Source organism: Heteronotia binoei, chromosome 11 (genome assembly GCF_032191835.1).
Source record: "Heteronotia binoei isolate CCM8104 ecotype False Entrance Well chromosome 11, APGP_CSIRO_Hbin_v1, whole genome shotgun sequence".
Lineage (NCBI taxonomy): Eukaryota > Metazoa > Chordata > Lepidosauria > Squamata > Gekkonidae > Heteronotia > Heteronotia binoei.
Window position 1 is genome coordinate 73,053,527 of NC_083233.1, and position 26,070 is coordinate 73,079,596.

The 26,070-nt window shown below is 49.3% G+C and overlaps 1 protein-coding gene across 1 annotated transcript in view; it reads right to left on the reverse strand.

The window, feature by feature from the left end:
* Positions 1-26,070, reverse strand: part of TMEM132C (transmembrane protein 132C) — a 393,879-nt gene that overhangs the window by 312,834 nt on the left and 54,975 nt on the right. The gene's annotated exons all lie outside the window — the stretch shown is intronic.

Genomic DNA, 26,070 nt, shown 5'->3' on the forward strand with positions numbered 1-26,070 from the left:
CAAGAGACTCAGAGCGACTTACAATTTCTTTTATCTCCTACCTCCACAACAGACAACCTGTGAAATGGGTGGGGCTGAGAGAGCTCTCCCAGAAACTGCCCTTTCAAGGACAACTCCTACGAGAGCTCTGGCTGACCCAAGGCCATTTCAGCAGGTGCAAGTGGAGGAGTGGGGAATCAAACCTGGTTCTCCCAGATAAGAGTCCACGCATTTAACCACTGCACCAAAGTGGCTCTCTACTGGGGAAGGCAATGGCAAACCACCCCGTAAAAAGTCTGCCGTGTAAATGTCGTGATGCGACGTCATCCCGGAGTCAGAAACGACTGTTGCTTGCACACCTTCACCTTTTCTTACTCCTCCCACTCCTCCATAGCAGTGCTGCTCATCCTGGATATGTCCTCTGCAACTAGGGTTGCCAAGTCTGTGTTGGAAAATGCCTGGAGGTTTCGGGAGTGGAGTCAGGAGAGGGCAGAGTTTGGAGAGGGGAGGAACCTCAGCACGGTCCAATGCTATAGAGCCCGCCCTTCCCAGCAGCCATTTTCTCCATGGGAGCTCCTCTCTGCTAGCTGGAGATGCGCTGAAAAAGCGGGAGATCTCCAGACCCCACCTGGAGACTGGCAACCCTAAACTAAGATCAGCATGCTAGGATTATCAACCGCCAGGTGCCACCTGGAGGCCTCCTGCTATTATAACTGATCTCAATGTGGCCAAGTGCAAAGTAATGCGCGTTGGGGCCAAGAATCCCAGCTACAAATACAAGTTGATGGGGTGTGAACTGGCAGAGACCGACCAAGAGAGTGATCTTGGGGTCGTGGTAGATAACTCACTGAAAATGTCAAGACAGTGTGCGTTTGCAAATAAAAAAGGCCAACGCCATGCTGGGAATTATTAGGAAGGGAATTGAAAACAAATCAGCCAGCATCATAATGCCCCTGTATAAATCGATGGTGCGGTCCTGACTGCGGGGTGACATGATAGAGGTTTACAAGATAATGCATGGGATGGAGAAAGTAGAGAAAGAAGTACTTCTCTCCCTTTCTCACAATACAAGAACTCGAGGGCATTCGATGAAATTGCTGAGCAGACAGGTTAAAACGGATAAAAGGAAGTACTTCTTCACCCAAAGGGTGATTAACATGTGGAATTCACTGCCACAGGAGGTGGTGGCGGCCACAAGCATAGCCACCTTCAAGAGGGGTTTAGATAAAAATATGGAGAACAGGTCCATCAGTGGCTATTAGCCACAGTGTGTGTGTATATATAAATTTTTTTGCCACTGTATGACACAGAATGTTGGACTGGATGGGCCGTTGGCCTGATCCAACATGGCTTCTCTTATGTTCTGGTTGGCCAAGATCGGCGCCCCTGGAGAAAATGGCTGCATTGGAGGGTGGAGTCTCTGGCAGTGAACCCTGTTGAAGCCCCTCCCATTCCCAACTCCACCCTCCCCAGGCTCCCCCCCAAAAAAAATTTCATTTCCCAACCTAGAGGCAAGGTCATTTCCCAACCTATAGGCAAGGTCCTGCACGCCAAAGACAATTCAACCCATCTCACTGCTATTGGTTTTGCTGCTCTTTGTTAAGAAGCAATTAGAGTCTTTCAGACTCATCACTTCTAAGTTAATATGTTTTTTTTTTTTTAAAGGAAGTACAGGAATTCACAGCCGTAATGTCAGTGTTTGCGCTTTCATGACGACTTGTTCGTGATATTTTATTAGCCAACTCTATTACTTTTTCACCCCATAAGCGATGGCGGTTATGGTGAGTTACCGTTGCGAATCCGACAGCGCCGCGCAATCCATCACCGAAGATTTCCGATCGTTGCTGTTTAATGGCTAATTCTTCAACGCCACTAAAATGGCGAGCTCGCACAATTAGTCTCTTCCTAAATGAAAGCCGCGAAAGCCGGGCGGCCGAGCCGCGCAATTAAAGGGAAGATGCAGGGAGGACTTTATGGGCACTGAATGGATTGGGGAGAACTGCATGATCAGGAGTTCCATTTAGCAAGAAAGAGGGGGGGGGGAATCAAATTTATCAATGTCCCCAAGGTGCAACCGCAGCAAGGCTGGAGCTACTCCTCTTCTCGTACCTTCTGGGTAGTGCAACGTTTGTCCAACTTGTGACAGGACATCTATGGAACTCACAGAACCCTCACATGATATTGGGCTTTGGTGGTACCCTCTTTCCAAAATAGTGGGACATTGCCCCACTATTGCCCCACATAGTGGGACATTGCCCCTCCCCACCCCGTAGGGTGTGTTCCAAGGGCCTTCTGACATCTTGAGCTCGGTGTGTCCCAAGGGCCTTCTGACATCTTGAACTTACGCGATGCTCTGGGTGGTGGGGGTGGTAAAGAATGCCATCCACTGTCTTTTGCTTCTAGTAGGGAAAAGATTGATTATACTTTTCCCCAGATAAATATCCTCCTAAGGCCATGACCTGGAGCCCAGACTAATCTGGTCTCAGCAGATCTTGAAAGCTAAGCAGGGTTGGTCTTGGTTTACATTTGGATGGGAGACCACCAGGGAAGCCCAGGGTTGCTATCCGGAGGCAGCCAATGGCAAACCACCTCTGAATGTCTCTGGCCTTAAAAACCCTCTGGGGGCACCCTAAGTTAGCTGCAACTTGGCAGCACTTTCCCCTGACCTAAATAGCCCAGGTTTGCCTGATCTTGGCAGATCTAAGAAGCTACTAGGGTTGCCAAGTTCCTGCCGGGAGCAGGGGATCTCCCGGTTTGGTGAGCCCCAACCTGCTGGCAGGAAGGAAGCCACCGAGGGGGGGGGATCCCCACCCCCCAAAAAAGGGTCCTGTCACCATGCAGCATGTGCAGTGCCTGGAAGTGATGTATCACACCAGGCACATCTCGCGGGAACACTCTAGGAATTCACAGGAAACTCTATGGTTTCACATGGGGATGCTCTAGCAATTGGGGGGAAACTTTATGGTACCATAGAGCCCCCCCCCAAATTGCTAGATCATCCCTGCACAAAACCATAGAGTTTCCCACAAATTCCTAGAGCGTCCCCGCGTGATATATTTGCCATGATGTGTCACTTCTGGGTGACATCATCACGCCGTGTATGCTGTGCACGTATGAAAAAAACTCCCCCACCAGCAGCTATGGAGGACTTGGCAACTACTATGTAGTTATGTAGGGTTGCTATGTAGGGTTGACCCTGGCCAGTTCTTGGATGGGAGACCTGGTTAGTACTTGGATGGGAGACCACCAAGAAAGTTCAGGGTTTCTACACAGAGGCAGGCAATGGAGAACCACCTCTTGCCTTGAAAATCCTATGGGGGTCACCATAGGTTGGGTGCAGCATGACAGTCCTTCCCATAACCAAGTCAGGTTGCCAGGTCCCCTTGTTGCACTGGCAGGGGGATTTGGGGGGCATCCCAGGAGTGGATGGAGACATCCCTGAGGTGAGAATATCATGTCAGTGACATTGTGTGGTTTTGCTCTACCTTTGGAGCAAACTCTGTGGTAAAATTGGGTTCAAATCAGAACGTTTTGCTCCAAACGCAGAGCGTTGCTGCGCATTGTGATGATGTCACTTCCACGTGTCATCGTTGCATTGAAGACATCACTGTTTGGGGTGGAGTTTCGCCTTCCGGCCAGTTGGCCAGTGACAGACAGAAACCCTGAAAACCAGGGGATCCTCCACCCAGACCTGGGGACTGGCATCCCTAACAGAGGTCTGAAGATGAAACAGATACAGAAGACAGAAGTATCCCCAGAAATGGCAGTCTTAAGAGCTGCACCAGAGAAACTCCAGTAGCAATTTTGCAGCCAAGAATAGTGAGTTCAACTGCTTTACCACAACATTATTTTTGCTTCAGTGCTATTGGATCCTGTGGACTACCAGTGGGTTTTAGATCAAATCAGGGCCTCTTTTTTTGAAGCAGGAACTTCTTTGCAAATGGCAGCACGGAGCGGCTGGTGCGAAATCGCTAGCTTGCTCCGGAGAGAAATAGAAGCTTGGCGCCAAGCAAGGTTAGTGCACAATCAGCCTGGATTTATACCCTACCCCTTCACTCAGAGTGGCTTGCCATCTCCTTTCCCTTCCTCTCCCTTCAACAGACACCCTGAGAGTTAGGTAGAGCTGAGAGAGCTCTTTGGAGAACTGCTCTTGAGAGAACAGCACTGAGAGAAACTATGACCGACTCAAGGTCACCCAGCAGCCGCATGTGGCAATCAAACCCAGTTCTCCCAGATTAGAATCGCCTCTTAAGCACCATGTCAAACCACCTCTCAGATGAAACCAAACAAAGTCAATAGACTGCAAGGAAAATAAATAGGCTTGCCAATCCCCAGGTCCCAGCGGGGGTTCTTCCACTTTCCCAGGCTGCTTCCCGCCCCTAGTCAGCTGGCCGGCAGGGGGAAGCCCCGCCCACAGAGGACTATGTGACTTTGGAGGCTTCAGTCTCCAATTGAAAGGCTTCCTCTTGGGATGGGGTGTCTGTGTTACTTTGAAGAAGTTGGCAGCAACTCATGAGTAGAGAGGCCACTCCCTCACGTCAGAGTCGCCAGAAACAGGGGGTGGGGGAACGTCTGCTGAGCACTTCATTATTCCCTATGTGGAGATCGATTCTCATAGGGTATAACGGGGAATTGATCTGGTGGTTTCGGGGGCTCTGGGGGAGCTGTTTTTTGAGGTAGAGGCACCAAAATTTCAGTATAGTATCTAGTGCCTCCCCCCAAAGTACCCTCCAAGTTTCAAAACGATTGGGCCAGGGGGTCCAATTCTGTGAGCCCCGAAAGAAGGTGCCCCTATCCTTCATTATTTTCTATGGAAGGAAGACATTTAAAAAGGTGTGCTGTCCCTTTAAATACGATGGCCAGAACTCCCTTGGAGTTCAATGATACTTGTCACACCCTTGTTCCTGGCTCCGCCTCCAGTGTCTCCTGGCTCCACCCCCAAAGTCCCATATATTTCTTGAATTGGACTTGGCAACCCTAAAAATAAATACATGAACTTTTGCAAGCAATTGCAAAGTATAATTGGAAAGAGGTTCCGTAGCAGTTTCCTACACTTTCGGGAGAGAAGAAACATCCGTTTTAGTCTAACCTCACCCTATTTAGGGAGATAGGCATGGTTTTCCATTGGTGCGCCTCCCCTGTGGGAGACGAACGAGGTAGCTGGCTGCTCTGCCAACACCAGTTTGTGTGTCTCTCTCTCAATGCGTATGTCTGTGCCTCTTGGTCTTCCCTGGCACGTTCCCCCAGCTGCTGAAACTCATCCCCCGCCTCTTGTCTCCATGAAAGCAGCTGCCTCATTTCATAAATGGTCAGCAGGTGGCCACTGGCTTCTACCCCCTCCCCGAGCTGAGTCAGCTTGAGCGCTGGCCAGACCTCAGGAGACGAAGGCCAAAATGAATCGCTCGCGGCCTTTCGGGTCCCCCAGAGGTCTAAGGAGGTGTGGACTCCCAAGCCTCCAGCCCCACCCTCGGCTTTGCCACACAGATAAGATCCCCTGTTGATGAAGTATTAACGACGATTACAGCGAGAATGACGCAACATCCCAGACAATTACAGCGCAGAGACGGGGAATTCTCCAGGCTGCAATTTAGTTGTCCTAAAAGTCAAATGCTGGGATGCAAAGGACATTCATCAATTCTATTATTTTAAAAAAAGAAAACCCACCAAAGGCTGTTGGGACAGGATTGCTAGATATGACTCAAGAAATATCTGGGGACTTTGGGGGTGGAGCCAGAAGACTCTGGGGGGTGGAGCCGGGAGGAAAAGTGTGAGGAGAACGATTGAACTCCAAAGGGAGTTCTGGCCATCACGCTGAAAGGAACCACACGCCTTTTAAATGCCTTCCCTCCATTTGGAAACAATGAAGGATAAGGGCACCTTCTTCTGAGGCTCATAGAAGTGGACCCCCTGGTCCAATCTTTTTGAAACTTTGGGGGGGAGGTGTTTTGAGGAGAGGCACTGGATGCTATGCTGAAAACCTGGCGTCACTACTTCAAAAAACACCCCCTCCAAAGTCCCAGATATCCACAGATCAATTCTCCATTATAACCCTATGGGAATCAGTCTCCATAGGGTATAATAGAGTGCCCAGCAGACATTTCGCCTCTCCAAATACCTGCCAGGGCTGGCCCTCCTTAGCTTCTGAGAGCCGACAAAACCGGCCTACCCTGGGCTTCCCTGTCTTACTCTAAACTGTATTTGTTTACTCTCTATTGGTTTCTAAAGCAGGGAGTTTACCTGAGAGCCAGTTAAGTGCACGGTGTAGCGGTGAAGTGTGCGGACTCTTAACTGGGAGAACCAGGTTTGATTCCCCACTCCTCCACTTGCACCTGCTGGAGTGGCCCTGGGTCAGTCATTACTAGGGTTGCCAAGCCCAATTCAAGAAATATCTGGGGACTTTGGGGGTGGAACCAGGAGACTTTGGAGGAGGAGCCAGGAGACATTGGGGGTGGAGCCATAAGCAAAGCTGTGACAAGCACAATTGAATCCATAGGGAGTTCCGGCCATCACATTTAAAGGAACCACACACCTTTTAAATGCCTTCCCTACATTAAAACTAATGAAGGCTGGGGGCACCTTCTTTGGGGCTCATAGAATTGGACCCCCTGGTCTAATCTTTTTGAAACATGGAAGGTGCTTTGAGGAGAGGCACTGAATGCTGTGCTGAAAATTTGGTGCCTCTACCTCAAAAAACAGCCCCTCCAGAGCCCCAGATACCCCCCCAGATCAATTTTCCATTATACCCTATGGGAATCGATCTCCATAGGGAATAATGCCCAGCAGACATTCCCCGCCCCTCCTATTTCTGGGAGGGCCTGCTCCCACCTGGGGATTGGCATCTCTACTCACGAGTTGCTGAACTTCCAACTTCTTCAAAGTAACACAGAGCAACCAAAGGTTCAAGTTTACCTTTCCTATGCAAATGGCCTCTGAAAAGATTGTGCAACCAACGGGGGATCTGGGCTGCTTTCACAGCCACTGGGAGCAGCCATGATGTTCTTCCCCCGCCCCCATTCAGCCTTAAAGACACAGACACACCATCCCGAGAGAAAGCCTTTCCGAGTGGAGTCTGAAGCCTCTGGAGGTGGAAACGCACATGGTGGCTGTGGGGGCAGGGCTTTCCACCCCCCCCCCCCCGCTGGCCAGTTGACTGGGAGCAGGAAGGACCTGGGAAAGCGGAAGAACCCCCGCTGGGACCTGGGGATTGGCAAGTCTAGTCATTACAGTCTCAGTTGTTCTGTTCCAGTGCAGTTCTTGGAGAGCTTTCTCAGTGGTACTCACAGGGTGTCTGCTGTGGGGAGGGGAAGGGAAAGGAGATTGTAAACTGCTGTGAGACTCCTCTGGGCAGTGAAGGAAGGGATATAAATCCAATCTCTTCTTCCTTCCAGTTCAGAGGCACACCCTGAACGGTGCCCTATACAAAATTATAAGAAGCATGCCTCATTAGAGAAAGATTTCTCCTCCTGTGACACATTTTTTTTAAAAAAACAACACCACCAACACATTATTGTCTGCAAACATGAATTAGGCCTCCAGTTTTACATCCAGAAAAGAACTTCACTTGAAACCATCAGGAGTTTGGAAAGCTTGGTCCAGCCACAATGCTAGGAGTCAAGCATTTTCAATGCATTAAAAAGAAAAAGTCTTGTGAACTACATCAGGACTGTGGCGAACTCATCGACTTTTTTAAAAAGATGGTGTGAATCAGCCCACAAGAGGTGTTAGCGGCTTAGAGGCAGGTGACCGCTTCCCAATTGGCTTCTGTCCCTTTAAGAGGCCTACAGACAAAAGGCAGCTTCTCCCCGTTAACTCAGTTGCCACAACAACACGAAGTAACACCTATGGAATGTTGCCCAATTGGGGAGTCCTTAAAGAGACAGGCACCCCTACGCCTTTGAAGCTGTGAGAAAATAACCGGTCAGGAAACTGTAGCCCTTATCAATGCTCATAATAGAACTCAGGGAGGGGAGAAAATTAATCAATAATGCCAGAGTGTTTACTAGACTGAGAATCCCAAAGCATTTGGACTTCTGCAGATACTTCTATTTGCCCTGGTCAATATTTCAGATCTCAAACCCCCCCCCCTACAAAGCCTGTTCTAGCCGGGGGTGGGGGGTGGGGTGGGGGGTGGAAATCCAGATCTGAATTTCATCTCCGCTAATCCAATGCAATTAGTCCGAGGCCTATTTAATGTGACCTGCCTGAGCCTCTGGTATAGAAGCAACCTACAGAACAACAGAAAGGAAGTCAAGAATTTATCTGCTGACTGATCAAACGAAGAGGCCTTCAGCACTGGCAACCCAGAAGGCTGCCCACAAACAGGATGTGCCAACTGTGTTATCCAGTCACGGCTCTCTGACTGACCAGGCACCCTGACTAATACCTTTGTGCAGTGGAAACGCTTGGGAATCCACACACACACACACACACACACACACCCCGCCGAGGCAGGAAAGTGGCCTTCAGAACGGTATCAAAGTGCTACCCCTTGAAGCCTGAAGTATGTGGCACCACAGTAGAAGGTTGTCATGGGGAAAAAGACTACAATCTCCAAGGAGCGGAGCAAATTCTGAAAGGGAACGTATACCTGGGCTAGGGTTGCCAATCCCCAGGTGGAGGCAGAGGATTTGGATTTGGTTTGGAGGCCTGCCCCCCCCCCACTTCAGGGTTACCAGAAAGCTGGGGGGGGGGAGGGAAGTGTCTGCTGGACACTCCATTACTCCTTATGGAGACCAATTCCCATAAGGTATAATGGAGAATTGAAACACAGGTATCTGGGGCTCTGGGTGGGGACTAGTGTTTTTGAGACAGAGGCACCAAATTTTCAGCATTGCATCTGGAACCTCTCCTCAAAAGGCTCGCCATGTTTCAAAAAGATTAGACAGGGGGGTCCAGTTCTATGAGCCCCCAAAGAAGGTGCCCCATCTTTCATTATTTCTAACGGAGGGAAGGCATTTAAAAAGTGTGCGGTCCCTTTAAATGTGATGGCCAGAACTTTCTTTGGAGTTCAATTGTGCTTGTTACAACCTTGGTCCTGACTCTACCCCCAATGTCTCCTGGCTCTACCCCCGGATATTTCTTGAATTGGATCCAGCAACCCTAACCTGGGCGCAGGCGGCATGACAGAGGGGTGATGGCTAGCGATGCCGCTGAACCTCCGTTCAAACTGTTAGTTAACACCAAGGTGAGATGGGAATAAGTGCCCGTCAGAGACACTGAGCTAACTCCTCCAGTGAACCGGAGCAGAAGATTCCCAGAGTTCCATGTCGTAAACCCTGAAGAAGTCAATTTAAAAAAAAAAATCCCAGATTTGTCAGAGAAACCAAAAGGAACACAAATCTGTTGGACCGGACTACCGTGCAACTGGTCTATCACATTTTCATCCAAGGAGCTGAAAGGTGCCTTATCTGCCTCTTCGTTCTGTATTTACATGCCTGCTGAACTGAAAATGAAAAGTAAAAGGGAACAAAGTTCTTTGTACAACAGTCAAGGAACATGGACCGCCGGAGGGTTGAAGGCTCACCAGGTTCAAATGAGCTTACAGCTCATGTCGGCCAAATTCCACTCCTCCTCATTGGTCAGATGCGGCCATTTAGAGGCTCATCCACATGTCTTTGTACACCAGCAACCTGTAGAGGGTTGTGCTGCCCACACTTTGCTCATGGTCATCACTATCCGTAAAAGAATGGAGAACTGCTGCCCAAAATAAGGTGAGGGGTCTGGAGACCAAGTCCTATGAGGAAAGGTTGAAGGAGCTGGGGATGTATAGCCTGGAGAGGAGGCAGCTGAGGTGTGATGTGATATGATCACCATCTTCAAGTACTTGAAGGGCTGTCATATTGAGGATGGGGTGGAATTGTTTTCTGTGGCCCCGGAAGGTAGGACCAGAACCAAGGGGTTGAAATGAAATCAAAAGAGTTTCCGGCTTAACATTAGGAAGAACTTCCTGACCGTTAGAGCGGTTCCTCAGTGGAACAGGCTTCCTCGGGAGGTGGTGGGCTCTCCTTCCTTGGAGGTTTTTAAACAGAGGCTGGATGGCCATCTGACAGCAATGAAGATCCTGTGAATTTAGGGAGGAGGTGTTTGTGGGTTTCCTGCATTGTGCAGAGTTGGACTAGATGACTCTGGAGGTCCCTTTCAACTCTATGATTCTAAGATACTATATGACCAGGGGTTAAAAATGTAAGAACATGTTGGATCAGGGCAGTGGCCCATCTAGCTCAACACAATGGCCAAAACCCTGGTGCTATCAGAAGTTCTCATGACTGGACTACCATGCGATAAGTCCATAACATTTTCATCCAAGGAACTTAAAGGTGCCTTATCTGCCTCTCCTTATCCTCCTCAATGGACTGAGGAGGAGTAGGAGTTGGATTTAGGCTTACAGTTACAATCTCCTTTCTCTTCCTCTTCCCACAACAGACACCCTGTGAGGTAGGTGGAGCTGAGAGAGCTCTGAGAAAATTGCTCTTGAGAGAACAGCTCTGAGAGAACTGTGACTGACCCAAAGTCACCCAGCTGGCTCCATGTGGAGCAGGAGGGGGGAATCAAACCCAGTTCTCCAGATTAGCATCTGCTGCTCTTGACCAAGACACCAAACTATCCAAGCTTTGCTTGAGAGCCAGTTTGGTGCAATGGTTAAGTGCGCGGACTCTTAACTCGGAAAACCGGGTTTGATTCCCCACTCCTCCATTTGCAGCTGCTGGAATGGCCTTGGGTCAGCCATAGCTCTTGTAGGAGTTGTCCTTGAAAGGGCAGCAGCTGTGAGAGCCCTCTCAGCCCCACCCACCTCACAGGGTGTCTGTTCTAGGGGAGGAAGGTCAAGGAGATTGTGAGCCACTCTGAGATTCTGAGTGGAGGGCGGGGTATAAATCCAACATCTTCTTCTTCATCCTCAAAAGTCTACAGCCCCAAAATCTCGTTCATCTTGAAGGTGCTCCTGTACTCAAACCTAACTCACCCAGAATTATGAGGCCTCTTGATGATAAACAGAGAAACCCACCAAAATCAACCACAAGCTGGACAAATCCACTGGTCCACTGCAGCCGTTGCCGGGAAAGTGGGGGAGTGAGAAGAAGAGAAGGGAGCAAGGACTTGAGCATATCGGCATTTAAAACTGGTTGCTGCCTTTGTGGAAATTCTCCTCCAGCAGGGTTGTTGTGTGTTTTTTTTTTGAAGGAGGAAGGCTTTTGCATATTAGCCCACACCCCTTGATGTAGCCAATCCTCCAAGAGCTTCCAGTAGGCCCTGTTCTAAGAGCCCTGTAAGCTCTTGGAGGATTGGCTACATCGGCAGGGTGTGGCCTAAAATGCAAGGGAGTCCCTGCTACAAAAAAGCCCTACAAAACCAGCACCATCAAAACAGCTTGCGGTAAAAAGGGAAAGCGTGTCCAGTTGCACTCCTTGAGTCTGTGCCCACACATCCGAACTTAAATGTTCCCTTTCCCCATACACTCCTCAGAGGTAGTTGCGCTCTGCTACACAACACCCCCTGACTACCCCTGGCCCAAAGGATGTCTGTTTTGTCTCAACCAGGGTCAGGGTCTTTTTGGCTCTGGCCCCTGCCTGGTGGAATCAGCTCCCTATGGAGATCCGGGCCCTACCTGAATTATTATCATTTTGCAGGGCCTGTAAGATGGAGCTGTTCCACCGGGCCTCTGGTTGAGGCACCGGACGTCCTATTCCAGCAACTGTTCCATCAGTTGGCCTCCCTTGTTGGGACATCCTGCTTTACAGACTATGCTGCTATCCTGTTTATTATCACCATCATTTGTTTTGGGCCGAGAACTGCTGCACCCTGTGGATCGTGCCCTTCTATCCTGATGATGCACCTATTTGTTTTATTCGGTTGTTTGATTTACTAATTTTATTGTATTGTTTTTAAATTTAAACGGTAGGATTTTTTATTGCTGTCCAGTTTATGTTGTGGTCGGCCCTGAGCCCATTATGGGAAAGGGCAGAATCAGGGGCGGCCCAAGGGCGAATGGCGTCCTAGGCAAACTCCCGGGTCCCCCTGTAGTGCCCCCCCTCAGCGGGGCTGCCACACCCCACCTCCCTCCGGCTTCCCCTCCTCGCAGCCACGCCTCCTCCTTCCGCCCTTCCCTCCTTGGTCAAGTTCAGTACCGGGGAACCTGTGCTCGAGCGCGGCACTGCCTGGTGGGCCATCTAAAGCCGCCGCTCCCTGCTGCCACCACTGAACACCTCATAAAGACTGAAAATGGGAAAGACTCACTCAAAGTCAGTACTACGGGGCCGGCCAGCTGACCGCAGCGAGGACAGGGTGCGCGCTGCCGCTCCCTCCTCCCACTTCCTTCCCATCCGGGCGGTGGTGGCGCATGCCCTTTCCTTCTCGCTGCACCAGCCGGCCCCGCAACACTGACTTTGAGTGAGTCTTTCACATTTGCAGTCTTTATCAGGTGTTCGGCGGCAGGGGCGGCAGCAGGGGGGCGGCTTTAGATGGCTCGCTGGGGAGTGCCACGCTCGAGCGCCGGTTGCCCGGCACTGAACTTGACCAGGAAGGGAAGAGCGGGTGTACGCAAACTTGGTGTTTGCCAAGGGACGGAAGGGGGAGCCCAATGCGGCACCCCTACCTCCCTGCGCCCTAGGCAACCGCCTAGTTTCCCTAGTGGCAGGGCTGGGCCTGGGTAGAATATAAGCCCATTAGATAGGTAGGTAGGTAAGTAGGTAGATGAAGATGGATGGATGGATGATAGGGGGATAGATGATGGATGGATGGATGGATGGATGGATGGATGGATGGATGGACGGACAGACATAGATAGATAGATAGATAGATAGATAGATAGATAGATAGATAGATAGATAGATAGATAGATAGATAGATAGATAGATAGATAGATAGATAGATAGATAGATAGATAGATAGATAGATAGATAGATAGATAGATAGATAGATAGATAGATGGATGGATGGATGGATGGATGGATGGATGGATGGATGGATGGATGGATGGATGGATGGATGGATGGATGGATGGATGGATGGATGGATAGATAGATAGATAGATAGATAGATAGATGATGGATGGATGATAGATAGATAGATAGATAGATAGATAGATAGATAGATGATAGATAGATAGATAGATAGATAGATAGATAGATAGATAGATAGATAGATAGATGATAGATAGATAGATAGATAGATAGATAGATAGATAGATAGATAGATAGATAGATAGATAGATAGATGGATGGGGGACGGAAGGGGGAGATAGATAGATAGATAGATAGATAGATAGATAGATAGATAGATAGATAGATAGATAGATAGATAGATAGATAGATAGATGATGGATGGATGGATGGATGATAGATAGATAGATAGATAGATAGATAGATAGATAGATAGATAGATAGATGATAGATAGATAGATGATGGATAGATGGATGATTGATAGATAGATAGATAGATAGATAGATAGATAGATAGATAGATAGATGATAGATAGATGATAGATAGATAGATAGATAGATGATAGATAGATGATAGATAGATGATAGATAGATAGATAGATGATAGATAGATGATAGATAGATGATAGATAGATAGATAGATAGATAGATAGATAGATAGATAGATAGATAGATGGATGATTGATAGATAGATAGATAGATAGATAGATAGATAGATGATAGATAGATGATAGATAGATGATAGATAGATAGATGATAGATAGATAGATAGATGATAGATAGATAGATGATAGATAGATAGATGATAGATAGATAGATAGATAGATAGATAGATAGATAGATAGATAGATAGATAGATAGATAGATAGATAGATAGATAGATAGATAGATAGATAGATAGATAGATAGATAGATAGATAGATGGATGGATGGATGGATGGATGGATGGATGGATGGATGGATGGATGGATGGATGGATGGATAGATAGATAGATAGATAGATAGATGATGGATGGATGGATGATAGATAGATAGATAGATAGATAGATAGATAGATGATAGATAGATAGATAGATAGATAGATAGATAGATAGATAGATGATAGATAGATAGATAGATAGATAGATAGATAGATAGATAGATAGATAGATAGATAGATAGATAGATAGATGGATGGGGGACGGAAGGGGGAGATAGATAGATAGATAGATAGATAGATAGATAGATAGATAGATAGATAGATAGATAGATAGATAGATAGATAGATAGATGATGGATGGATGGATGGATGGATGGATGGATGATAGATAGATAGATAGATAGATAGATAGATAGATAGATAGATAGATGATAGATAGATAGATGATAGATAGATGGATGATTGATAGATAGATAGATAGATAGATAGATAGATAGATAGATAGATAGATAGATAGATGATAGATAGATGATAGATAGATAGATAGATGATAGATAGATGATAGATAGATAGATAGATAGATAGATAGATAGATAGATGATAGATAGATGATAGATAGATGATAGATAGATAGATAGATAGATAGATAGATGGATGATTGATAGATAGATAGATAGATAGATAGATGATAGATAGATGATAGATAGATGATAGATAGATGATAGATAGATGATAGATAGATGATAGATAGATAGATAGATAGATGGATGATAGATAGATAGATAGATAGATAGATAGATAGATGATAGATAGATAGATGATAGATAGATAGATAGATAGATAGATAGATAGATAGATAGATAGATAGATAGATAGATAGATAGATAGATAGATAGATAGATAGATAGATAGATCTCTTCTCCGTGCACCTGGCAAGATCTCCCCCACCAAGTCCCTCCTAGAGAATACCAGCACTCTGCAACTGAAAGGGGGGGGGGGAGAAAAAACAAGAAGACAGTGAGAAGAAACTGCAAAAAAAAAAAAATATCAGCAAGAGGTAAGGAGGGCAGAAGTTGCATCCCCCCTCCAAAAAATAAAAAAAAAATTCCAAAGCCGCCTCTAATCCTTTCATGCTCAGCCTCTGAGCCCCCTCTGGATCTTATATTCCATCTTGCAAACTTTGCAAGGCTTAATCCAGAGTCCTTTTGGTAACCCTCAATTCTAAAGGCTGCCTCCTCTCTTTTTGCTTTTGCTCCTTCTCCCCCTCCACCCTCCAGTGTCATGCAGAGCATCTCCGCCAGCACTTAATAAATCTCACTCCCTGGGATGGTTTTCATCTTCTGCACGGAGAGGGGAGGGGTGGAGGGAAAGTCAGGGAAGAGAAAGGACAGCGAGAGAGAAAGAGAGAGAGAGAGAGGATCTGAGAGGAATCCATTCACTGATGGGAGAACAGAATTTGGCTGCCAAGTCACAGCCGGGCAAAGGATTCTGGGCCAATCCCTCCCGCCCGCTGCTGAACTTATCACCACACAGACACAAAGCAGCTTCCTGTAGGGTCAGAAGTCTCCCTTTCCCCCCCAGAAAAGCAGCTGGTTCTCTCGGGAGATTCAGCTCAGTTGTTGTCAACACTGGCCACCAGTGGAGGGTGGGGAGGGGGGAGGGTTGCCCTTCAGCTCCTCAAGATTTGGGAGATGGAGCCCGGGCATGCTAGAGACCTCAGTGCGATACAGGGCCAGGCACTCCACCCTCCAAAACATCCGTTTTTTCCAGGCGAAAAGCTGTAATTCTGGGGGATTCCCAAGTTCCACCTAGAGGCTGGCATCTCTAACTAAAAGGCCTATGAAGGGAAAAGGAAAGGTCCCCTGTGCAAGCACCAGTCGTTTCCAACTCTGGGGTGATGTTGCTTTCACAACGTTTTCACGGCAGACTTTTTATGGGGTGGTTTGCCATTGCCTTCCCCAGTCATCTACACTTTCCCCCCAGCAAACTGGGGACTTATTTTACCCACCTCGGAAGGATGGAAGGCTGAGTCAACCTTGGGCCGGCTACCTGAATCCAGCTTCCGCTGGAATCGAACTCAGGTCGTGAGCAGAGAGTTCAGACCACAATACTGCAGTACTGCTGCTTTACCACTCTGCGCCACGGGGCTGCTAAAAAAGCCTACGGAGAGGCAAACAAAAAAACCTTTTTCAAGGGTGTTCCAAAAAAAATCCCTCTCTTTGGGGCACAAGGTTGCTAGCCTTCAGGTGGATAACACAACAAAAAATGCAAACTAGTGACCAATTTACTAAGAAATACATAGAAACCAGCCCAAATGTCCAAAACATGTACATTCAAGTCCCAAAGTAGTGTAGTGACAAGCCAATCAATGAAGTACTTGTTTCTTTCCAGTCTTCATCAGACCTGGGACCAATATTGAGTCAATTATATAGATTCTTTACGTAATTTTTTTAAAAAGGGAACGCAGAGTGTCTCCAACCACAATTTCACATCGGCTACAGCTCAGTATGAGGCTTCTCGGCCTTCAGGTGGAGCCTGGAAATATGGAATTACAACTAATCTCCAGTTAAGCAGGGACCCATTCCCCTGGAGAAAATAGATCCATTGGATGGTTGGCTCAATGGCATAGGGCTGCCAAACTCCCACCAGGAGTGGGGGATCCCCCACCCTGGAGGGCCCCGACCTGCTGGCAGGGAGCAGGCCACCGGGGGGGGGGACCCCCAAACCCCAAAGAGCGCCAGTGGCACATGCCATCCCTGGTGCGATGACATCACCCAGGACTGACATCATCATGCCGAGGATGCTCTACGACTCATGCTAAAAACTATGGCACCATAGAGTTTCACTGCGAATCCTAGAGTGCTCCCAGTGTGCCACTCTAGGAATTGTGATAAAACTCTATGGTACCATAGAGTTGGATCACGAGTCCCAGAGCATCCCGGGTGCGATGATGTCACTTCTGGGTGATATCATCGCGCCATGCACAAGAGGAACAAGTCCGCCGTCGCAGCAGCGAAGGGACTTGGCAACCCTACAGTGGCACTATATCCCAATGAGATATCTCCCCTTCCCAAACTCCTCCTTTCCCAGGCTCCGCCCCCAAATTTCCAGAGATTCTCCAGCCCAAAGCCGGATACCCTACTGGGGCATTATTTGGGACACATCTAACCACCAAAAAGCATATGCCAGGCTTATATGTAAGAGGAGGACGGTCCACCATTAATCCTCCTTTTCCAGGATGGTGCAGAGAGAGGTTGTTTTACCAGAGAGAAAGATTCTACAAGGCCCTCTACATTCCCTCACAGGAAGGAGGACAAGAAAGGAGAGCTCCTTTTAAAGCTTCTTGATCTACCGCTTCCATTCCAATGATCTGGATCTTCTAGAGGTCTCCAGTTGGTCCTTCCTAGCAGGATTCCCCCCCTTCAGTCTTCCTACAGTGGATCCTTCTGTCTCTTTGTTGACCAGAGCAATCTGAAGCAAATAGCGTTGCCAGTTGTACCCAGGAGGAGGGGTCAGGTTGCCAGATCTAAGTTGGGAAACACCTGAAGATTTGGGGATGGAGCCTCAGGAGAACAGGGACCTCAGTGGGGCACGATGCCATAGAGTCCATCCTTCAAAGCATCCATTTTGTCTAGGAGATCGGATGTCCATCATCTGTAGATGAGTTGTGATACCAGGGGATCGCCAGGTCCCACCTGGAAGCTGGCATCTCTAATTATAGAAGCATCCCCTAGAGTCATCATTTCCATATTCTGAAAGCAGCCCAAAGGCAGTGGCTGACATGGGTTCAGATCTATCCACACTTTGACTATAGTTCTTCGGCCAGTCACACTCTCATGAACACACAGGAAGCTGCCTTATTCTGAATCAGATCATGAGTCCATCTAGGTCAGTATTGTCTACTCAGACTGGTAGCAGCTCTCCAGGATCTTTGGCAGAGGCCTTTCTCATCACCTACTGCCTGGTCTTTTTAATGGGAGATGTAAGGGTTTGAACCTGGGACCTTCTGCATGCCAAGCAGATGCTCTGCCAGTAAGCCGCAGCCCCCTCTCCAGCCAACAATGCATTTATTTTGCATTTATTTTGATCCCACTTTTCTCCCCAGTCCAGACTCAAAGCGGCTTAGAGCATTGTTCTCCTCTCCCTCCATTTTTCTCACAACACATCTGTGAGGGAGGCCAGGCTGAGAATGTGTGATAGACCCAAGGTCACCCAGCAAGATTCCCTGGTAGACATGGGGATTTAAACACAAGTCTCCCAGGATCTCAGTCCGATACTGTATCTGCTGTGCCACACTGGCTCTCCACAAGGCTGTTGTGAGGATAAAGACGGGCAAGGAAGGATTCCATTTGTCACACAAACCCTTCAAAGAAAGGTTATACTGAGTTATAAAAGCACAGACTTCAGTGCCAAGGGTTGGATTGGGGGTGTATGTGTTGGAGAGCCAGTTTGGTGTAGTGGTGAAGTGTGCGGACTCTTATCTGGGAGAACCGGGTTTGATTCCCCACTCCTCCTCTTGCACCTGCTGGAATGGCCTTGGGTCAGCCATAGCTCTGGCAGAGGTTGTCCTTGAAAGGGCAGCTGCTGTGAGAGCCCTCTCCAGCCCCACCCACCTCACAGGGTGTCTGTTGTGGGGGAGGAAGGTAAAGGAGATTGTGAGCCGCTCTGAGGCTCTTCGGAGTGGAGGGCGGGATATAAATTCAATATCTTCTTCATTTTGGGGGGGAGGGTTCCTAGTGACAAGCATCAGCGGCATCACTGGGGCGGGGCCAAGGGGGCCATCGGCCCTCCCCCAGAGCATTCTCATTGCCCCCCCTCTCCGCCTTGCGCAAGCGTCGACGGCCGCCTCTAGTTGCTGCCCACCCGGAGCCCGCGCCTGGAGCAGTGAGTCACCCATGGAGTCGGAGGAGAGGGGGATGGCGCTGGGACGCGGCTGAGTCAAGGCCTGACGCATGGTGGTTGGCTGGCGGGCGGCTCCTCCCGGGTGCTGGCGGGCCTGTGAAGGGAAGGGGGCTTCGCGGCATCTACCGACCGGGGCACATCCGCCCGCTCTGCCCCAGGCGCGGGCTCTGGGCGGGCAGCAACTAGAGGCGGCCATCGACGCTTGCACAAGGCGGAGAGGGCGCAGCTCCCTCCAAAACACGGGCGGGGAGGGAGAGGGGCTTCCTGCCTTCCCACGCTTTTGCGCAGCCAGCAGGGCGCACTTGGCCCCAGGGTGCAACCCACCCTAGTGACGCCTCTGACAAGCATCAACAACCACCCCAAAATCTGGCCACAATTTCTGACCAAATCTGAGCAACAAGAAACAAGTTCTTGTAATCTCAGTCATAAACAACGTTGTCAGTGAATCTAAATTTGTTCTCCCTCCCACCGTCTTTATATATATATAGGAGTGTGTGTGCTCATGCATACTTATACTATACATAAACACACAGACATATATATATATGCATGTGCACACACACTCCTTCCAATTCCCAGCCTGAAATACATCACTTGACTACATGATTATCCACAAGCACCAAAGGTACTTTGCTTCCGGCTACCATACATCTCACTGGGAGGGGAAGGCAGCATGGTAGAACCGTCTCGGCAGATCTCTGAAGCTAAACACGGTCTGTGCTTGGAGGGGAGACCACCAAGGAAGTCTGTGTAGAGTATTCAGCTTCTTACTTGCCTTGAAAGCCCCTTGCTGGGGTCGCCATAAGATGATGGCGACTTGACATAATGTACATTTCTTTGGGTTAGGGGGCCTGAGACAGCCACGTGGCTTCAGCTAAGCATTATCTAGGGCAAGAAAGGTGGCTCCGGGGCAGTGATGTACAGTGCCTTCTGCCGTCTGGGAGTAGGCTTGCCAATCCCCAGGTCCCAGCGGGGGTTCTTCCGCTTTCCCAGGCTCCTTCCCGCCCCCAGTCAGCTGGCCGGTGGGGGGAAGCCCCGCCCCCAGCGGATCATGTGCCTTTCAACCTCTGGAGGCTTCAGTCTCCGATTGAAAGGCTTCCTCTTGGGATGGAGTGTCTGTGTTACTTTGAAGAAGTTGGCAGCAACTCGTGAGTAGAGAGGCCAATCCCTTGCTTCAGAGTTCACCAGAAACTTCAGAGTTCACCAGGGAAATGTGTGCTGGGCTCTTCATTATTCCCTATGTGGAGATCGATTCTTGTAATCTCAGGGTATAATGGGGAATTGGGTATAAAGGAGAATTGATCTGGAGGTTTCGGGGGCTCTGGGGGAGCTGTGTTTTGAGGTAGAGGCACCAAATTTTCAGTATAATATCTAGTGCCTCTCCCCAAAGTACCCCCCCCGCCCAAGTTTCAAAAGGATTGGACCAGGGGGTCCAATTCTATGAGCCCCAAAAGAAGGTGCCCCTATCCTTCATTATTTCCTATGGAAGGAAGACATTTAAAAAGGTGTGCTATTCCTTTCAATGTGATGGCCAGCACTCCCTTGGAGTTCAATGATGCTTGTCACCCCCAATGTCTCCCAGCTTCGCCCCCAAAGTCCCCAGATATTTCTTTAATTGGACTTGGCAACCCTATCCGGGAGAAAGGAAGAACCAAAATGCAAGAAATAAAAGGAAAGAGGGGGCAGATTCAACCAAAGTCGCTTCCGCTGCTGCCTCCGTGCTGCCCGTTCGGCCGGATCCATGTACGTGGGTGCGATGAGCTGCCGTCTGCTGCCGCTGCCGTAGCCGCGGAGTTCTCTCGGCCGGAGGTCGATTCCCAATGCTTGTAAGAGCCCTGGGCAGAGTTTGGCGGCGGGGCGGAGCTCCCAATCCACACTGTCCCATCGGAGGAGAATAGCCATTCCGCCCCCCCCTCCGGTTCACTATTTACTTATTTATTTATCTATCAGATTTATATCCCGCCCTCCCCCGACAGGCTCAGGGCGGCTAACAACAGTTCAAAAACATGAGCAATACATTAAAAAAAAAACAAAACGTTTCCATACATATTAAAAATCCAAGGCGGCAAGCTTCTGATTGCCGTTATATTAATTCAGTGAGATTGTCGATGCTGAAGGTAATAGCCACCTCCCCGTAAGCGTTAAAGGCGAGCTTGAATAGTTCGGTCTTACAGGCCTGGTGGAACTGTTGCAGGTCCCGCAAGGCGCTGATGTTTTCGGGGAGGGCATTCCGCAGCGCGGGGGCTATTACCGAGAGCTGTGGCTCTAGTGCTGGTCAGTCAAGCTTCTTTCGGTCCAGGGATCTTAAGGAGATTTTGAGACCCTGAACGTGGTGCTCTCTGCGGTACGTATGGGGAAAGGTGGTCCCGAAAGTAGATAGGTCCCAAGTCATATAGGGCTTTAAAGGTTATAACCAGCACCTTGAAGAGAATCCAGAATGCCACAGGCAACCAGTGTAACGTTTTCAGCGCAGGTTGAATGTGTTCCCGTACAGGTAGCGCCATTAGCAACCTGGCTGCTGCGTTTTGCACCAGTTGCGGCCTCCGAAGTTGAGTCAAGGGCAGCCCCATGTAGAGGGCGTTACAGTAGTCTATTCTCGAGGTGACCGTCGCATGGATCACTGTTGCCAAGTTGTCACGCTCCAGGTACGGAATCAACTGCTGGGCTCTGCGAGCGAACAGGGCCCCAGCGCTTCCAGGCCTGATGGGCCGCCGCCCTCACACTCTCGACCCGCACCCTGGTGTCTTGTACTAAGACAATGTTGTGTCTGAGGTGGGACGTGACGCGGAGGATGCAGTCCCATTGGTGTCCCCTGCCGAGGCCGTGGACATCCCACGTGGCGGGGAGATGCAGCTATGCATAGCTGCACACTACAGCCATCATTTGCAACTCAATTATTCCACATGCCAATTCAACTGCAAGAGCTGCCCGCAAGCTCAATAGAGACGCAATAGACATCAAAATAGGGATGGAGCTGCAGAGTGAGGGTTTCCAGCCTCCCACTGGGGGTGGGGTTTCCCCTGGTTTTGGGGCCCCCAACCCACTGGCATAGAGCTGGCCTCCAGGAGAATCCCCGCCCCCCAAAAGCTCACACCTGACACAACGATGTCACCCGGAAGTGATGTCATCACACTGAGCACTTTGTGTGAGGGACACTCTAGCAACTTGAGTAAAAAAAAAAATTCTACAGTGCCATAGAGTTTTTTAACCAAATTGCTAGAGCATCCCCCACACAACGTGCTCAGTACGATGACATCACTTCTGGATGACGTCATTGCTTCATGCACACAAGGGTCATCCTCCACTTTATGTAGAGCTGAAACGGGAACCGGCCAGCAGACCTAAGATCCCAGAAATTCTCCTCAGACAAGAAAGGGTCTACTGCGTACCCAAGTGAGGTAGACAGGACTGGCCTGCCCACAAGGTATACTTTGATGATTACCAAGGGACCCTGGATGGAGGGCTGGAGTTGGAACAGCTCCCCTTCCGCAACCGTGGAGGCAAAGTCATTCACCTTGAGTCACAACCCCCACTGCTACCAGTGGGGGTTGGCTTATTCCTGGAGCTGGAAAATGTAAAGTCACTGGAAGCAAGTGCATTCAAGACGGCAGGCTCTTTCCTGAACTGCCAGTTGGCTAGCTCCCTGCAATCCACCACATTCTCTTCTGTTACATTATAATTAAAGTAATGGGATCTGGTATATTTTCTCCATTTACCGCAATAGTGAGCGAGGGGGATGGCTTGTAGAGTTGCCACCTTCAGACTAGGACATACCTGGAGATTTGGGGGCGGAGCCTGGGAAGGGTGGGCTTTGGGAAGGGGAGGGACCGCAGCAGGGGTACCGCAGCAGGGGTACACCCTCCAAAGCAGCCATTTTCTCCAACGGAACTGACCTCTATTGCCTGGAGATCAGTTATAATTCCAGGAGCTCTTCAGGTTTTGCCTGGAGGTTGGCAACCCTAGAAACTCGAGAAGCCTTCTGGAATGGAGGGGGTCCATTTGCAGATCATGCCATTTCTCTCGAGGTCCAGGGATTTTTTTTTTTAGCAGGAACTCACAGGAATGCAGTTCCGGCTGGCTCGGTGTCCAGGGGTGTGGCCTAATATGCAAATGAGTTTCCATTGGGCATTTTCTACAAAAAGCCCTATGTGTCACAATGGTGTCATCAGAGGGTGTGGCCTAAGATACAAATGAATTCCTGCTGGGCTTTTTCTACAAAAAAGACCATGCGAGGGTTCAAATGCTTCTCTCACCCCCTGGATCTTTTCGAGAAGAGTCACACCTCAATGAATACTGCACTGACATAATCCTTCACCTCCTGGATTTTCCTACCCGGCTGAAAAACCCAGGAGGTGAATAATTACAATCAAGGCCTTTTTGTGTGTGGGGGGGGGGGAGCCCAGCAGGAACTCATTTGCATATTAGACCACACCCCTGACATCATCATTGTTTTGTGCGGAACTCCTTTTTGATAGAAGCCCCCCCGCAGGAACTCATTTGCATATTAGGCCACACCCCTGATGCCATCATTGTTTTGTGCAGAGCTCCTTTTTTGGTAGAAAAAGCCCCGCAGGAACTCATTTGCATATTAGGCCACATACCCCTGGCGCCAAACCAGTTAGGACTGCATTCTGGCGGGGGGAGGAAAATAAGCCCTGATTTACAATAGCAGGATACCTAATAAGGTGCTGATCTAAATCCATGAAGTCCATTGTTCTTCTGTTTTCCACGGTGACCAGAACGATGCTCCCAAGAAGCCTACTGGGGGAGGTGAATTATACACTTAGAGATGGGAAATTAAAGTCCAGCCATCTTACAATGACACAAAGCTGGTTTTCAATAATGCAAGGGCTTTTATATATATATATTACTGTACAGCTTTCAACGGGCTTATTGTCAGGAGGGGGTTAAGCTCTCGGAGGAGTTCAAGCGGGGGCCACAAGCTCGGTGCAGAATGCAGATGAAGCACTCACATTATTAAAAAGGCTCGGGGTTCTCTCTCCACCCCCCCCCCGCCCCGCCTTCCCAGTTCATAATAAATTTGGGCTCAGCTCTTAAGAACACTCACATGAATCGGTTTAGGAAAGCCGAGGAGACAAATCCTTCGGCATTTACAGCTGAGGGGGGGGGGGAGAAAAGGCTCATAAAACCGTGTGGGAAAAGAAAAATCGCACACACAACTTTCCGAGCCGGGAGGGAGGGGGGAATCTCATATGCTTCATATTAAGTCACTGGATGGGTCGGTGCCAATGCGCCGGACAGATCAGCGCCTGGGAGCGGGGCAGGGGAGGAGAGAGAATATTTAAACCCTCTCTAATACGGGAGCAGAGAAAAGAAGGAAAAAGGAAAGGTCCCCTGTGCAAGCACCGGTCGTTTCCGACTCTGGGGTGATGTTGCTTTCACCACGTTTTCACGGCAGACTTTTTTTTACGGGGTGGTTTGCCATTGTCTTCCCCAGTCGTTTACGCTTTCCCCCCAGCAAGCTGGGGACTCATTTGACCTACCTCGGAAGGATGGAAGGCTGAGTCAACCTTGGGCCAGCTACCTGAACCCAGCTTCCGCCAGAATCGAACTCAGGTTGTGAGCAGAGAGTTCAGACCACAGTACTGCAGTACTGCTGCTTTGCCACTCTGCGCCACGGGGCCTTCTAAAGAAACGAAACCGGTCTCTAAAACACAAAGACTCCAAGGGACAGGTTTAAAACCCACGTGGACAAAACACGTGTGTGTGTGTGCATGCAGAGAACCTTTCAGCGTATGTTCGAAGCTCCTGATGCAGCAGGGATATATCTTGCATTTTGTTCCCCTACCCTCTTATGCATCGATCTCCCTTCTTTTGTAGAGAGAACAGAGGCAGGCTGTTGTGTATATGTACTTCAGGTTTCATTTAGAAGAAGACTGCAGATTTATACCTCGCCCTTCTCTCAGAGCCAGTTTCATGTAGTGGTTAAGTGTGCGGACTCTTATCTGGGAGAACCAGGTTTGATTCCCCACTCCTCCACTTGCACCTGCTAGAATGGCCTTGGGTTAGCCATAGCTCTTGCAGGAGGTGTCCTTGAAAGGGCAGCTGCTGTGAGAGCCCTCTCCAGCCCCACCCACCTCACAGGGTGTCTGTTGTGGGGGAGGAAGGGAAAGGAGATTGTGAGCCGCTCTGAGACTCTTCGGAGTGGAGGGCGGGATATAAATCCAATAACTTCATCATCATCTTCTTCTGAAACAGAGACTCAGCGGCTTACAATCCCCTATGTCTTCTCCCCGCACAACAGGCACCCTGTGAGGTGGGTGAGGCTGGAGAGGGCTCTCCCGGCAGCTACTCTTTCAAGGACAACCTCTGCCAGAGCTATGGCTGACCCAAGGCCATTCCAGCAGGTGCAAGCGGAGGAGTGGGGAATCAAACCCGGTTCTCCCAGATAAGAGTCCGCACACTTCACCACTACACCAAAGTGGCTCTCAGCATTTACCAGTGTTCCTGCCTGGCTCATTGGAGCTGTGGGGACTGAGCTTGGAGACTCAGGAACAATGGGCAATAGGATCCACATCCCTGCTACCCTGGTCCAATCAGTGGCCCCCTGCTTGTTCAAATGACCCCATGGCGTTCTAGCGCGGGAACCCCGGACTGTATAAAGTTGGCCCCATTGGGCAGTCTTCTAGCTTACTCGTTACCATGCTGTAACTCAAGAAAGAGCTATGATCACTGCAACCTCGCCTCCTCCATGCATTGGACCCGCTATATTATACAGGCTTTCTAAAATGTTGGCTGGCGTGCACACGTGAAGGTCAGCATTTTTAAAGGTTTCTTCCCCCACATTTTAGACCTTAAATGGCTAAGGGGAGGTGGGGGGGGGGGAGGTCGGGAACGCATCTCGAAGCCCTACACTGCCATGGAAACTTGCTGGTGACCTTGGGCCAGCCCCACAGACTCAGACTCATCTATCTCATGGGGTCGCTGTGAGGTTAAAAAAGGGAAAAGGTGAGGATGTCGTAAGCTGTCCTAAGAGCCAGTCTGGTGCAGTGGTTAAGCGTGCGGACTCTTCTCTGGGAGAACCGGGTTTGATTCCCCGCTCTTCCACTTGCAGCTGCTGGAATGGCCTTGGGTCAGCCGTGGCTTTCGCAGGAGTTGTTCTTGAAAGGGCAGCTTCCAGGAGAGCTCTCTCAGCCCCACCTACCTCACAGGGTGTCTGTTGTGTGTGTGCGTGGGGGGGGGGAAGGTAAAGGAGATTGTGACCGCTCTGCGACTCTGAGATTCACAGTGTAGGGCGGGATATAAATCCAATATCTTCTTCACATCCCCACAAGGGGGAAAAGCGGGGGTATAAACATCTAAACAAGCAAATCA